The 16,676-nt window shown below is 46.4% G+C and overlaps 1 pseudogene; it reads left to right on the top strand.

Moving 5' to 3' along the window:
• Window positions 1-557: 557 nt before the first annotated feature.
• Window positions 558-15,026, top strand: LOC131232747 (L-ascorbate oxidase-like; annotated as a pseudogene).
• The last annotated feature ends 1,650 nt before the right edge of the window (window positions 15,027-16,676 follow it).

The following is a 16,676-nucleotide window of genomic DNA, read 5'->3' as shown; positions in this document are numbered from 1 at the left end:
CTTAATTTTTAGTAAAACATCCTTAACTAGTCTTGAGAAACAGATGAACGGCGTGGATATACAACACATCATTAAGGTGGCCTCATGGTAAGGGTAACACCCACTAACGTACCTGGCTGTTACCCAGGTAACACCTGATGCGCTCCCGTCAGACATGATACCGTAGTAATGCCTTTAGAACCGGAAGATAACAGAGCCATCCTATCCACAGTGCAAATGGCTAGGTGATGTATGACTCTGGACCATCCATGTACCGAGGCCTGCCATTAATGGTCAATATCTTGAAAACCATACTTATTATACAGTCCTTCAATCTCACATTAATGTTATCCATTTTCAACAGTCGATTCAGAGGCCACTGATCAGTTATTCAGGATCATTAAATATCTATTTACTTTAATCATTCTCCATCCACAGCAGGCTAAAACACGTGGATGGTTTACAATGATAAATGACCATACCACTTGTACTATTAAAAGATGACTCTACCGTAGTTCTACAAAGCTACACGGTATCATCTAGACATCATCGGTGTCATCTAAGCAACCTTTGTAGACTACACTACCATTTGTTAAAGATGTAATACAATGCTTCCCTTGGACTTTTACCATTTCTCTATTGAAAAGAAACTGCCTTATATTTTCCTTTCGTCAACATCAAACAACACCCTGCGTTATATATATGGATTGCATTCATCAGAGCCATATATCTGCTCTTGGGGTTGCAATCTCGTTTCTAGCATTTGGTGGCCCATTTTCTACAAACCCCATCTTTGGTTTTGATTATTTGGAAAAATGAGCAGTTCTCGTTTTAAGTTCTTCACATTCCTTCTTTTGAGTTTCCTCGTCTCTCTAACGACTCCGACGGTTGATGCTAAAATACGCCGCTACAAATGGGAGGTCCAGTACCAATTTAAAGCTCCTGATTGCTTTAGGAAGCTGGCCATTGCCATAAATGGCAGGACTCCTGGGCCCACTATCTTAGCTCAACAAGGTGACACCATTGTCATCGAGCTTAAGAACAGCATGCTCACGGAGAACGTCGCTATCCATTGGCATGGGATTCAACAGGTACCGTTATTGATCCATGTGTAGTATTGGTCATCCCGGTATCGAAATTGCTCGAGATCATAATGTTTTTGTGATTTAAAAGAATATCGGTTATATGCGCAGATCGGAACGCCATGGAGCGATGGGACCGAAGGTGTGTCAGTGCCCAATCACACCCGGGGATACGTTCGTGTACAAGTTTGTAGTTGATAGGGTAAGTTTCAATAACCTAATTCAATTGCATTTACTTCTGCTTTCTGGTTGCATCATATTAAAACGAATAAAATCTCTAGGGTCTATTAGGTTCTGATCAAATCCCTAATTTCTTGGTGAATGTTCCTAAACCATCCGATGATCAAGTGGGTCACACATGGAAAAAAGAGTAGACCAGATGCATGTGTTGGCTGACCAAGTATGGAACAGCATATTTGTAAAACAGAAGATACGTATGTACGAAGTCCGGCCGGTCAAGCTGAGTTGGATTGAGTCGAGTCCAAGCCCACTACATGATCGAGCCGTAGGTGCCAAGCTTAAAAGTCTGGTCCACAGGCCTAACAAATAAGTCCAAACCCGGTCCAACGCGGGGGTTGGTGTGGAGTCATCTTGTTTACATATATCAACCAGCCTTCCATTTGATTGTTATCAAAATGAATGGTTAAAAGCAAAATAGTGACAACTGGTCCAAATTCCAAAGTGAACAAATCCATCTATATAACTTTTAACTTTGGTTCTGCTCCATCCAGAATCGGCTCAGTAATTTGAACGGTCTCGATTGCATGCATACAACTATATATATATATATATATATATATATAAGGTCTCTAAATCACCTTTGCTCTTTTGAAAATACTGCAGCCAGGAACTTACCTTTACCATGCACACTATGGAATGCAAAGAGAAGCTGGGCTCTTTGGATCGATTCGAGTGTCGGTCCCTGACGGGGTCACCGAACCTTTCACATATGATTATGATCGAACCTTTCACATATGATTATGATCGAAGCATCATCCTTACTGACTGGTGGCACAAAAGCACCTACGAGCAAGTGACCGGCCTATCATCTATACCCTTTCAATGGGTGAATGAGCCTGAGGTAATTCTCCAATGAATCATTTTAGTTTCACCGAATTTCTGCATTACAACCAGATCAATGATCGTTGGGCCATAGAGAAAAATCCCCACAAGTCAAATGTTCGTAACCACATGATCAATAGCTTAGTTTTGGACCATCGACAGAAGTTATAAGTGATGGTCAACACAAAGCCTGCAGACTGAACGGTGGTGATCGTTTGACAGATACGCGATATTTGGGTGTTGGACCATCCAAGCAGTGATGGGGATGTGTACAATAAGATGGTTTATACACTCGGTTTTGGTGTGTTAACTATCCAAGTAATCAATCCTCATTAGACAAATAAAATTTCTGCACTCTTAAGGTATATATGTAATGGGTTTCTAGAACCCCATTCTCGGCTCCCAGCGCCCATTCGCCAGGTTCCAATCCTGGGATGCTACAAGGAGGATTTTCAACATCAGTTTGATTCGTAATAAGCATAACCAAAGGCATAACCCACAAACAACAACCAAAAACTCCATCACATTTCCACTATGATAAAAAACTTTACAAGTACAATGAGCATAAAGGGAAATACAATGGTGATAGACCAAAAGCTCCAAAATGATCTGCCACGCGTCCAAGCCTCAGCGCTGCTGCGATCCAACGTCACCTGCACGCAACGGTCGTGCATAAGCTTATAGAAAGCTTAGAGGGTGGTGAAAGTGTATGCTCAAGGTGGTAATGCAGCTATGCAGTATCAGAGTAATGCGGAACATGCTGATGAATGCCAAGAATACCATAGCCGTACCAAGGCCATGCGGTGCAAAGCATGAATGATGTCGGCCCTACCAAGGCCATGCAATGCGAAATGCAACTCAAGCATACAAACCCTCATCTAAGTCCACATGTCAATACGGCTCAAATCTGGAATATCACCGGGGTCTAGTACACTCCAAGCCAGATTGCCGCCCCATCGCGCGCAATAAGGTGAGTGGAAAAGACCTCACTATCCGCCTGCCAATATCGGGCTCGGCTCGTCAATAGCGGACCCATTCCTCGAGCTGGTCAGACTCAGCCTAGCATTGCCCCCTACTCTCGGGCGGGTAAGGCCGCACCCCCTTCCAACCGACCACGACACAGTGGAAAGCGCAACCGTCTGGTAATCGGCACTCGGCGCTCATGCACCCACTCGGTCTAGACGTTGGAGCAACCTCTTGGTACCATAAGGGTTTAGGGACTTTCACCCAGGGATATCTATCGCACCCCATGTAGAACAGTATTTTCGGTATCCAATCCTGCCAACCACGATACGTCTGTGACACAACCCCGATGTCGCTAGGGCGTACAGAACCATATCACACAATGCGAATGCATGAATCACACTATTCGGTCATGCGGCAATCCTGCGCATATCGTGCGCTCATGTAGGGCAACACCCTATCCGGGAGCCCCTAAACAATACGAAGGCATATGCTATGAGCCGTCATTTCTCATATCAAGCATACGTATGATGCATATGATCATGAATCATGGACCTAAACATGTTATATAGGATGGATGATGTGCATAACGAAGATGGGCCTAGACGGCCTACACATAACACGTACGAGCCTAACAATGGGCTTTAGGGAACACTATACTTGTAATGGGGACGTCAAACCGCCATTGCTCCCAAGGTACAGCCCGACGTAAACATCATTACATAACCCATGTTGGGATCGTACATTTCAATGGACCTTAGGTACATCCCATTGGGCCTTAAATACGTCAAATGAGCCATATCATATGGGCCTTATTTCATCAAGTGGGCCACATCATTGGGCCGCACCAATGGGCCTTATGTGCATTGCAATAGACCATGACCCGTGGGCCTTAGAATGCATCAAATGGGCCTAATCTTATGGGCCTTATGTGTAACAAATGGGCCACCCCAATGGGGCCCCAAATGTACATCAAATGGGCCTCAACCCATAGGCCCCAAAATCATTTTTAATGGGCCATAACCCATAGGCCCCTAATACATCAATGGGCCTCGACCCATGGGCCTTACATATATATCAAAGTGGGCCTCAATCATGGGCCACAAGTAACTGAGGTGGGCCTCCCACCACCAGTAAAATATATATAATATAGTATATAATATATATATAGTACATATAACATTATATAAATTATAATATTATATATATATATATATATATATATACACATATAAATACACACGTGCGCACCCACACACACGTGCACAGATCACACCCACCGTCCCTGGACGGTGGGGATACAACACATTCACAGTGGGCTCCACCGCAGCCCACCGTCCGTCTGACAGTGGCCATAAAACACATAAATCACTGTGGGCTCCATGTGGGGCCCACCATAATGTTTACACTCCATCCAACCCGTTGATAAGGTCACGTAGACCTAGATGAAGGGTGAAAACAAATTTCACCCCGATCCAAAACTTCTGTGGACCCAAAAAGGGTCTCGAAGGTCACCATTCAACCCACTGTTTATTATGATGTGGGCCACCTGAGCCTTAGATCAGGCTGATTTTTGGAGTGGGCACATGTCAGGGAGTGGCCCACCCGATGAATGGGTTAGATGACAGATAAACATCAAGGTGGGACCCACGGCTAGTGGACGCTGGGCGCAGGCAGCGCCTGCTGCCGTCTGACGTAGCAGTAGCAGCTGCTGTGTTACTATATTTATTTATTTTTTTGATTTTCAGACTTCCTGTGGTTTTCACCGGTGGGGTCCACATTTGGACAATCCGCTCCGTCCAATGGGCTTCCATGGCTCAACACGAGCAAAACAAGTCCAATATTGGACATATTTTGGCATATTATAATTGCAGGGAAGGCTTCAATGGTGAAAACCACCATTTGATATGGTGTGGCCCGCCAGAACCTCGGATTGATTCTGTATTTCGGTTCAACGCCTGAAATGGGGTTGAGAAGGGAATGGACGGCGTGGATTGAATACATGCATCAAGATGGAGCCTACACAAGTGGACCACTCTCATTGGCTTGGAACTAAGCTATTTGTGTTTTCCAAAAAAAAAACGTCCAGCGTCCAGACTGTCTGCCGAGCAAGGTGGGCCTCCTCATGTGGGCCACCACTGATGGATGGTGTGGTATAATACATGCAAAGTGGGCCCCACTTGTAGGTGATTTGGATGGAATACATTCCTTGTGGTGGGGTCCATTCAAGTGGGCCACACAACCTCCTTATCATCAAACATAAGAAAAAGAAATAGAGAGGAAGAGAGAGAGATAGAGGGTGAGATCCGCGTGATGGAGGAACCCCGGCACTATGGGCCCTCCCTTGCACTAAATCATACATCAAGTGGGTCCCATTACATGTGGGTCCATGAAATCGAAATCCAACGGTGGAGATCCTTTCTCCACTAAAATAGACGGTCTAGATGACCCTAAGCATATAAGGAAATAAACATCATGATGGGGTCCATGGAGAATGGCCCCATCATGGAATGATCATGATGATCCAAGTGGGCCATCGGCCACATCTTAGGGTCCAAAGTGAGATCCAAACCATTGATCGGTTGGCCTCACTTGGCCCATCTTAAAACATTAAAACTACCCTATCAAGACACCCACCGCTTAATCTTCTTGCTCCCTTGGCTTCCTTAACTCCTTGTGCTTCTCTTTGATGGAGGAAGATGAGAAATTGATGGTTGAGATAAGAGATCTAAGGATGGAAAGGTGGGCCACACATGTAGCTTGGGAGATATCGGGAGAGGCTCATACGTATGGGATTTCTTGCTTAAGGGAGAGTTTAAAAATGAGAGAGACTTGTAAGGGAGAGAGGAGTGATGGGTGATGGAGTGATGGATGTGGTGGTGATGGGTGTAAGAGGCTCTTTTTGACTTTTTTTAGCAAAAGTTGTAAGAGAGGGTATGGGTTATAAGAAACTTTTTGACTTTTGAGGCTTGCTTGGGAAAAAGTGAAAGGTGATGTGCTGGACATGATGGGATTGATGGGATTGATTATTGATTGATGTGACACCTTGTAGAGATTCTCTCGGGATTCGCACGCGGGACGTTTCCTTGAACGCGGGCCCACATCTCCCGACCGGGGTATCGGATTAGCGCGCGAGTCACGGCATCGGAATCGCGGCGGCGCGGTCGCTAAGGTACAAGTCTGGGGTTGAGTCGACTCAGGGCACGAGAATCCAGGTCTCGCGCAAATACCGATTAAGGGTCGAAGGTTGCCGGAATTCGACCGGGAAGACCGCGGAAGCCTATGGAACGGTACGGTCTAGGATACGGGGCTTACAGCTCTCCCCTCCTAATAGAAATTTCGTCCTCGAAATTTACACAATCATCACAACTAGGCAGAACTCAAGAGGGAGAAGAAACATAACATCACTATATAAAATCAGAGATAACATACAACATACAACACAATCAATCATCAAAAAGATGGGGATAACGCTCTCGAATCTCAGCCTCGCGCTCCCAAGAAGCCTCCTCAACAGAATGGTGACCCCACTGAACCTTCACCAACGGGATGACCTTGGTCCGGAGGACCTGCTCCTTCCGATCAAGGATACGGACTGGCTGCTCAATATAGGAAGCGTCCTCACGAACCTCTAACGGCTGCCAATCGATAACAGGAACGATGTCTGACCCACACTTCCTCAACATGGAGACATGAAAAACGTTGTGGACGCCAGACAACTGAGATGGCAAGGCAAGCCGATAGGCCACGGCGCCAACGCGCCCAGTGATCTCAAAAGGTCCTATGAATCTCGGGGCAAGCTTGCCCTTCGCTCCAAATCGAACTACGCCCTTCATAGGCGAGACTTTGAGATACACATGGTCCCCTACATCAAACTCCAAGGGACGACACCGACGATCAACAAAACTCTTCTACCAGCTCTGAGCTGTCCACATCCTCTACCTGATGATATCGATAGCCTCTGACGTCTGTTGCACAAGATCGAGACCTAGGAGCCGATGCTCTCCAACCTCGGTCCAACAACTCTGTGATCTGCATGGTCTGCCATATAGTGCCTCAAAAGAAGCCATGTCGATGGTCGCTTGATAGCTATTGTTATACGCGAACTCAGCCAATCGCAGATGCACATCCCAACTACCCCCAAAATCAATCGCGCAGGCCCGAAGATATCCTCAAGGATCCGGTTGACCCTCTCGGTATGCGGATGGTACACGTCTGAGCCGCAAATCGAACTCATCGCTCTCGAAAGCTCCCCCAAAATTGAGACATGAACCTCGGGTCTCGGTTAGAAACGATCGAGACCGGAATGCCGTGCCGTCTCACAATATCCTCGATGAATAATCTCGCAAGCCGGTCCAAAGGCCAAGTCGCACGTATCGCAATAAAATGTGCCGACTTCGTCGATCGATCAACGATGACCCAGATAGGCGTCATGACCGCGCCGAGTCCTCGGCAAGCCCATAATGAAATCGCCGACATGTGCTCCCACTTCCACACGGACACTCAACGCCTGCAATAGACCAGGGGGTCTCGATGATCGGCCTTGACACACCGGCACGTGTCACACTCGGCCACAAAGCTAGCGATCCGGCGCTTCATCCCCGCCAAAAAAATTGCCTCATGTCGTGGTACATCTTCGTCGAGCCGAGGTGGATAGAAAACTGCGATCGATGTGCCTCGGTCATAAGATCCTTACGTACTCAGGAATATCCGGCACACATAATCGGCCTGCAGGCGAAGTCCACCATCGAACCAATCCAATCTGCGACCCTCGGATGCCTGCCTGCTCGGTAATCCTGTAACGACTCGTCGCGACTGCTGAGCCTCGATCACCCTTGCAACAAGAGAGGGTTGAATCGCAGGCTCGATAACTGCACAATAGAAGACCGCAAGCCAAACTCAAAGTCGTACTCTGTTATGTCCTCGAGCATCCTCCACTCTGAATCATCATATGCGCCACCGGCCTCGTGGTGGGTGAGGGCATCCGCCACCACGTTCGCCTTACCGGGTGGTACTGGAGATCGAAATCGTAGTCCTTCGGGAGTTCCATCCAGCCCCTCTGCCTTGTTCAACTCGGAATGCGAGAAGAGGTACTTCAAGCTCTTGTGGTCGAAAAGAGCTCAAACCTAACTCCATAGAGATAGTGTCTCCACACTTTCAATGCGAAGACAACCTGCACCAACTCTAAATCATGCATGGGGTAGTTCGGCTCATGGATCTTGAGCCGACGGACGCGAAGGCCACTTTGGTCTCCGTCTTTGCATCGGATCGCACCCAAACCAATATGCGAGGCATCGTAAATACAATAAATCCGTCACTCCCGGAGGGAAGAGTGAGGACGGAGCGGACGTCGACGGTCCTTTAACTCTGAAAATGCTCGCTCGCAGGTCACTCCAAATAAACTCTGTGCCCTTCCAAGTTCAAGGGGCTGCAATACAAGAGAAGCCCTCAATGAAATGCCGTAGTAGCTCGCTAAACCATGGAAACTACGGATCTCGGACGCGATCGTGGGCTGGCCAACGCCTTGCCTCAACCTTTGAGGGGTCCACTGCGACACCCTCCCTCGTCACCACGTGGACCGAGGAACTTCACCTCCTCCGCCAAAACTCGCACTTCTCCGCTTCACATAAAGATGGTGTGCACGGAGGGTCTGAAATAACCTCCAAATGCCGCTCGTGCTCCTCACGAGTCCTCAAATAATATCAGAATGTCGTCAATAAAGACTACAACAAACCTGATCAAGATACGGACGGAAGACCTCGTTCATCAATGCATGAAGACCGCGGGTGCATTGGTGATCAAAGGACATGACATGAAACTCGAAATGACCATAACGCGTCTGAATCTGTCTTGAATGTCCTCCCTCGGACCGAATCGATGATAACCGAACGCAAGTCAATCTTGAAAAGAAGCTGTGCACCCTGCGGTGATCAAACAAATCATCAATCCTCGGGAGCGGGTACTTGTTCTTGATCATGACCTTGTTGAGCTCGCGGTAATCCACGCGAGAACCTCAACGAACCATCCTTCTTCTTCACGAAGAGTACGGCTCTCCCCACGGTGAACTGATTAGATGGATAAAGTCTAACTCACTCAACTCGTCCAACTGCTTCTGTAGTTCCCTCAACTCTAATGGTATCATATGATACGAGGCCTTCAAAATAGGCATGGTACTGGGCACGAGATCAATCTGAAACTCCGTGTGTTGGCGAGGCGGTCATCCCGGAATCTCCTGGAACACATTGGAAAAATCACAAACCACAAGTAATTGGTTGATGCTCATCGCTATAGGCTCATGTATGGCACACGACATCATACAAGACAACGACTCTCCTCTGGACTCGACAATGAACTGGAATTGCGACAAGCTAGGTATACAGAACGTGTCTATCCTCACGGAGTAGTCTAATATGGCGTGGTACTCGGCAAGCCAGTCCATGCCCATGATGACATCGAACTTGGACATCGGCAATGCAAACAGATCGGCAGGCAAAACGGTCTCCCTTATGAGAATGGGGCAAGATGATCAAAATCGACCCAACACTGCGAGTCTTTCCTAAAGGAGTCGATACTGACAAGCCCTCATGAGCAGACTTCAATGACAAACTAGTCGATCGACAGAAAATCTCAGCCATAAAGGAATGCGATGCACCAGAATCAAACAACACACGTGCAATGCATGCAGAATTGGAAGTATACCATCAACAACTCCTCCAGGATGATCGAGGATCTGTGAGCCGCATAGAATCGAGCTCGAGCGGCCGAGGAAGTGCCTATCCTCGAGCGTCTTTCCTGCTGGGTCGCTGAGGCGGTCGAAACGGCTGCCGGTGCTGCCTCGGAGGTGGTGCTAATGGTGCTGCTGAGGTGGTCTCGGTGGTGAGGGCTGCTGTCGCTGCTGATGTGGGGGTCTCTGCTGCTGCGGTGGTGGAGGCCGCTGTGGACCTCTCTGTTGTTGACTGGGGGCGAGGATACTCCCACATACGGTGTCCTGTCGCACCGCACTTAAAACAAGTGCTGGTGAACTGTCTCGGAGGTGGTCTTGGAGGTTCTGGCGCTCGGAAGGTGGGCGACTGTGCACATCTGCGTGGTCGACCTGCTGCGTATCACTTTGGAAGGAGCGCCTCTTCAGGTCTCTCCTCGACCGCGATCGGCCGAGAACCGTCCCACTCGGCCTCAAAAATCTGGGCTCACCACTTCCTCGAAGGTCGGGAGCTCATGGCCAATAACACGGCCTCAAAGACCGTAACGCAAGCCGCCCTCAAATCGGCGGGCTCTCCGCTCCTCATCATCCACTAAGTATGGTGTAAATGCGGACAGTTACAAAACGAGCGGCATGCGAGCCACCTGTCGGGCGTACGGTAACCATATCACACAATGCGAATGCATGAATCACACTATTCGGTCATGCAGCAATTCTGCGCGTATCGTGTGCTCATGTAGGGCAACACCTCCCACGGGAGCCCCTAAACAATCTACCCGAAGACATATGTTATGATCGGTCATTTCTCATATCAAGCATACGTATGATGCATATGATCATGAATCATGGAACTAAACATGTTATATAGGATGGATGATGTGCATAACGAAGATGGGCCTAGACGGCCTACACATAACACGTACGAGCCTAACAATGGGCCCTAGGAAAAGTCATAATGCGGACATTTAACCAACACTATACTTGCAATGGGGACGTCAAACCGCCATTGCTCCCAAGGTACAGCCCGACGTAAACATCATTACATAACCCATATTGGGATTGTACATTGCAATGGACCTTAGGTACATCCCATTGGGCCTTAAATACGTCAAATGGGCCACATCATATGAGCCTTATATTCATCAAGTGGGCCACATCATTGGGCCGCACCAATGGGCCTTATGTGCATTGCAATGGACCATGACCCGTGGGCCTTAGAATGCATCAAATGGGCCTAATCTTATGGGCCTTATATGTAACAAATGGGCCACCCCAATGGGGCCCCAAATGTACATCAAATGGGCCTCAACCCATAGGCCCTAAAATCATTTTTAATGGGCCATAACCCATGGGCCCCTAATACATCAATGGGCCTCGACCCATGGGCCTTACATATATAACAAAGTGGGCCTCAATCATAGGCCACAAGTAACTGAGGTGGGCCTCCCACCACCAGTAAAATATATATAATATAGTATATAATATATATATATATATATATATAGTACATATAATATTATATATATATATATATATATAGATATATAAATACACACACGTGCGCACCCACACACACACGTGCACAGATCACACCCACCGTCCCTGGACGGGGGATACAACACATTCATAGTGGGCTCCACCGTAGCCCACCGTCCGTCTGACGGTGGCCATAAAACACATAAATCACTTTGGGCTCCATGTGGGTCCCACCATAACATTTATACCCCATCCAACCCATTGATAAGGTCAAGTAGACTAGATGAAGGGTGAAAACAAATTTCACCATGATCCAAAACTTTCGTGGACCCAAAAAGGGTTTCAAAGGTAGAGGTTCAATCCCCTTTGTTTCATACGGTGTGGGCCACTTGAGCTTTAGATCATTCTGATTTTGGGGTGGGCCCACTTGATCGTTGCCCACCCGATGAACGGGTTAGATGATGGAAAAACATCGAGGTGGGGCCCACGGCTACCGCCGTGCTTGTCCGGCCCGTCCATTGGGCCAGTGCCGGCGCTCTGCTCGACCAACGGACGGTGATGTGTTCTTTGTATTTATTTTATTTTTGAGACAGTCTTGCTTCACGGTGGGGTCCACATTTGGACAATCCGCTCCGTCCAATGGCATTCCATGGCTCAACACGAGCAAAACAAGTCCAATATTGGACATATTTTGGCATATTATAATTGCAAGGGAGGCTTCAATGGTGAAATCCACCATTTGATATGGTGTGGCCCGCCAGAACCTCGGATCGATTCTGTATTTCAGTTCAACGCCTAAAATGGGGTTGAGAAGGGAATGGACGGCGTGGATTGAACACATACATCAAGATGGAGCCTACACAAGTGGACCACCCTCATTGGCTTGGAACCAAGCTATTTGTGTTTTCAAAAAAAAAAAGGTCCAGTGTCCCTGGACGCTGGACTGTCCGTCGAGCAAGGTGGGCCTCCTCATGTGGGCCACCACTGATGGATGGTGTGGTTCAATACATGCAAAGTGGGCCCCACTTGTAGGTGATTTGGATGGAATACATACCTTGTGGTGGGGTCCATTCAAGTGGGCCACACAACCTCCTTATCATCAAACATAAAAAAAAAGAAATAGAGAGGGAGAGAGAGAGATAGAGGGTGAGATCCGCGTGATGGAGGGACCCGACACTATGGGCCCTCCCTTGCACTAAATCATACATCAAGTGGGTCTCATTACATGTGGGTCCATGAAATCGAAATCCAACGGTGGAGATCCCTTCTCCACTAAAATAGATGGTCTAGATGACCCTAAGCATGCAAGGAAATAAACATCATGATGGGGTCCATGGAGAATGGCCCCATCATGGAATGATCATGATGATCCAAGTGGGCCATCGGCCACATCTTAGGGTCCAAAGTGAGATCCAAACCATTGATCGGTTGGCCTCACTTGGCCCATCTTAAAAATATCAAAAACTACCCTATCAAGGCACCCACCGCTTGATCTTCTTGCTCCCTTGGCTTCCTTAGCTCCTTGTGCTTCTCTTTGATGGAGGAAGATGAGAAATGGATGATTAAGAAGAGAGATCTAAGGGTGGAAAGGTGGGCCACACATGTAGCTTAGGAGATATGGGGAGAGGCTCATACGTATGGGATTTTTCTTACTTATGGGAGAGTTTGAAAATGAGAGAGACTTGTAAAGGAAGAGAGAGAGAGAGAGAGAGAGAGAGAGAGAGAGTGATGGGTGATGGAGTGATGGATGTGCTGGTGATGGGTGTTAGAGGTTCTTTTTGACTTTTTTGGCAAAAGTTGTAAGAGAGGGTATAGGTTGTGTAAGAACTTTTTGACTTTGGGGCTTGCTTGGGAAAAAGTGAAAGGTGATGTGTACTTGACATGATGGGATTGATGGGATTGATTGATTGAAGTGACACCTTGTAGAGATTCTCTCGGGATTCGCACGCGCAGCGTTTTCCTCTCACCGAACGTTAGCCCACATCTCCCAACCAAGGTATCGCTTCGACGCGCGAGTCGCGGCATCGGAATCGTGGCGACGACGCGGTCGCTAAGGTTCAAGTCCTGGGTTGAGTCGACTCGGGTTGACGGCATGAGATTCAGGGTCGCACGCAAATACCGGTTAAGGGTCGAAGGTTGCCGGAATTCGACCGGGAAGACCGCGGAAGCTTATGGAACGGTATGGTCTAGGATACAGGGGTAATCAATCCTCATTAGACAAATAAAATTTCTGCACTCTTAAGGTATATATGTAATGGGTTTCTCATTTCATTGTCTTGCAGTCTCTTCTGATACAAGGAAAGGGAACATTCAATTGCTCTCTAGTCACTCCTACCAGCTCCAACAGTGCTGCGATCTGCAACACATCTAATCCAGAGTGCGGCCCTTATGTGTTAACGGTGGTGCCTGGGAAGACATACCGCCTGCGTATCGGCAGCCTGACTTCTCTATCCGCTCTTAATTTTGGAATTGAGGTAATTTCTATCGCCATTTAATCAAACCATTCAATTTCTTAGTAATAAGGGCATTTCCAAATATCACGATTGGCATGGGATCGATGGTGTATGATCAAACATACACCGAATGACAGTGTATACTTATCCACCTTATTAAAAATTTAAAAGATATGTAATATCTATATTAAGGAATACTTACTAATTTGATTTTGTTACTCATTTCTATCAGGGACACAACATGACTGTAGTGGAAGCCGACGGTCACTACGTAGAGCCCTTCGTTGTCAAAGATCTGAATATCTACTCGGGTGAGACATACTCCGTCCTGGTGAAAGCCGATCAAGACCCTTCGAGGAACTACTGGGCCACTACAAATGTGGTCAGCAGGAGACCCAATACTCCGACTGGCCTGGCAATCTTCAACTACTATCCGAACCACCCAAGAAAGTTGCCTACCACGACCCCACCAGCTGGACCACTCTGGAATGATACAAATGTCCGAGTGGCCCAGAGTCTCAAGATAAAGTCCCACAAGGGCTACATCCACCAACCTCCCCTCACCTCTGATAGGGTAATGATACTCCTCAACACACAAAACACAATCAATGGCTTCGTTCGATGGTCGATTAACAATGTATCATTCACCCTCCCCCACACACCATATCTAGTTGCTCTTAAGGAGAACTTAACCAATGTCTTTGATCAGACTCCACCGCCAGAAACCTACGACTATGCGAATTATGACATATACAGCATTGCGCGTAATACCAATGCCACTTCTAGCAACTCGATATACCGGTTAAAGTTCAATTCGACAGTGGACATTATCCTACAGAATGCAAACACGATGAACCTGAACAACAGCGAGACACATCCATGGCACCTCCATGGGCATGACTTCTGGGTGCTGGGCTATGGGAATGGTGTGTTTGATCCGGTTAATGACCCAAAAAAGTACAACTTGGTGGACCCGATAATGAAGAACACAGTGCCAGTCCATCCATACGGGTGGACCGTGCTGAGGTTTCGGGCAGATAACCCCGGTGTATGGGCCTTCCATTGCCATATAGAGGCTCATTTCTTCTTGGAGATGGGTGTGGTGTTTGAAGAAGGTGTGGAGAAGGTTGGGAAGCTGCCTTCATCTATCATGGGCTGTGGTGAAACGAAAGGGTTCAAAAGACCTTAGCCTTTGATAGAGTTGTGATGATTTTGTGTGTAGCATCAGAGATTAGGTGGCTCACATTCTTTGTATTACACGAAATTGAATGGATTATCTGTAATATTTTCTTTTGAATCCTGGAATTTAAAATTAAAAATTAAATAAAATTTAAAAAAAAAAAAAAAAAAAAAAAAGAAAAAAGAAAGAAAGAAAGAAAAGAAAAAGAAAAAGAAAATAGCATTTCATCACCCCTCAGGTGGACCATAACGTACAAAACAATCTGATGGCCAAAACAATGGGATGGAAAGGCCAGCCATTAAACCTTTCTCCATCTCAACTTGATTTTTAAGCATGAAAGGAAAGCAAAAATACCAACCTACATATATAGAAACATTTGACGGACATAAAAAGTTTCAATGAGGGGTATTTAATCCCATTGCTTCTTTTGGTGTGGCCCACTTGAGTCTTGGATCAGATCTGTCTCATTTTTAGGTTCTTACCTAACATGAGCTGGCAAGCTGATGAAAGGGGCGGATACACATGGCCATTGTGGTGGGCCTTATAAAGCTTTGGGTTATGGACTAGGACTATACTGGTAAGAGACGTTGTCAAAACTCCATCCCTTGGGATTTGGATTTATAGTAGTGATCCCTCCAGTACCTAGGTCGGTATTACTTAGTGGAAAAGCTCTGCGGGCGGCCACCAAAATGTATGTATTGTTTCGATGCCATCCGTTCATTTTCCATAATATGTTAGGGAATGAGTCCAAAAATGAGATAAATTCAAATCTCAAGTGAACCACCCCATAGAAAACAGTGGCGATTGACTGCCTACCATTAAAAACTTTTTGCGGCCACAAAAGTTTTGGATTAAGCTGATAATTTTTTTTTCTCTTCATCCAGGTCTGTGTGACTTAATCACCACTATTTCCTAGGGAAGGAAGGGAAATCAACATTATACTGGGCCTAGGAGCTTTCAATGGTGAGCCTTCAATCGCCATTGTTTCTTTTTGTGTAGTCCACCGGAGATTTAGAGCCTAAATATGAGCTTAGAAAATGGATAAATGGAGTTGATAAAAAACATACATCATAGTGGGTCTTGCAACACACCAACAACAAGATCTTGGCACTAGAGGGATCACTACCAAGTCCGTGTCCCCCTAAATAGGGTAGTGCACTCGTCAAGAGGGCCAAACCGTATGTCTAAATTTCCATTGTAAGACATTTTCAAACTACCCATTTATTATTTTATTTTACATGCAAATTTGACTTGCATGAAAGTGGACCGATATGATTTTTGGTCCATGCTATATGCTTATGAATAGTTTACCTGATGAATGGGTCATATTTCCAACGCGTGTTCCCAGTCACAGGAGGAGCTCTTTGTTGAATAACAATACTACAAAGAACAAAGACTCTCATGAAATATATTTTAACAGGTCAAATCACATGCTTTGAGAAGACGATAAAAGAGGTGTCCAAGAAAGCAGGTTTATTGCTTTAAAGAAAGGAGAAGGTAATAGCGATCTTTAAAAGTCGTGGGTTTTCCAAAATTTTAAGTGAATGCAAATTTTTTCTTCTTCTTCTTCTTCTTTTTGTTTTTTTTTGCTGGCCCATCGTCATACGTCAGATACTGATATCAACGGGGGCTTTAGATATATTTCTTGGAACTGCACTAGTATATCCTTGTAATGACCGAGGGGTGTTGTCGACACTCACGACCGAAAAAGAAAGAAAATATCTAAATCTCTACACACGTACCAGCATGGTACATGTGCGTCACTATCAGTACTATTCATC

Source organism: Magnolia sinica, chromosome 2 (assembly GCF_029962835.1).
Source record: "Magnolia sinica isolate HGM2019 chromosome 2, MsV1, whole genome shotgun sequence".
Classification (NCBI taxonomy): domain Eukaryota; kingdom Viridiplantae; phylum Streptophyta; class Magnoliopsida; order Magnoliales; family Magnoliaceae; genus Magnolia; species Magnolia sinica.
Note: the sequence above shows the minus strand (reverse complement) of the source record. Positions and strands in the feature narration are given on the sequence as shown.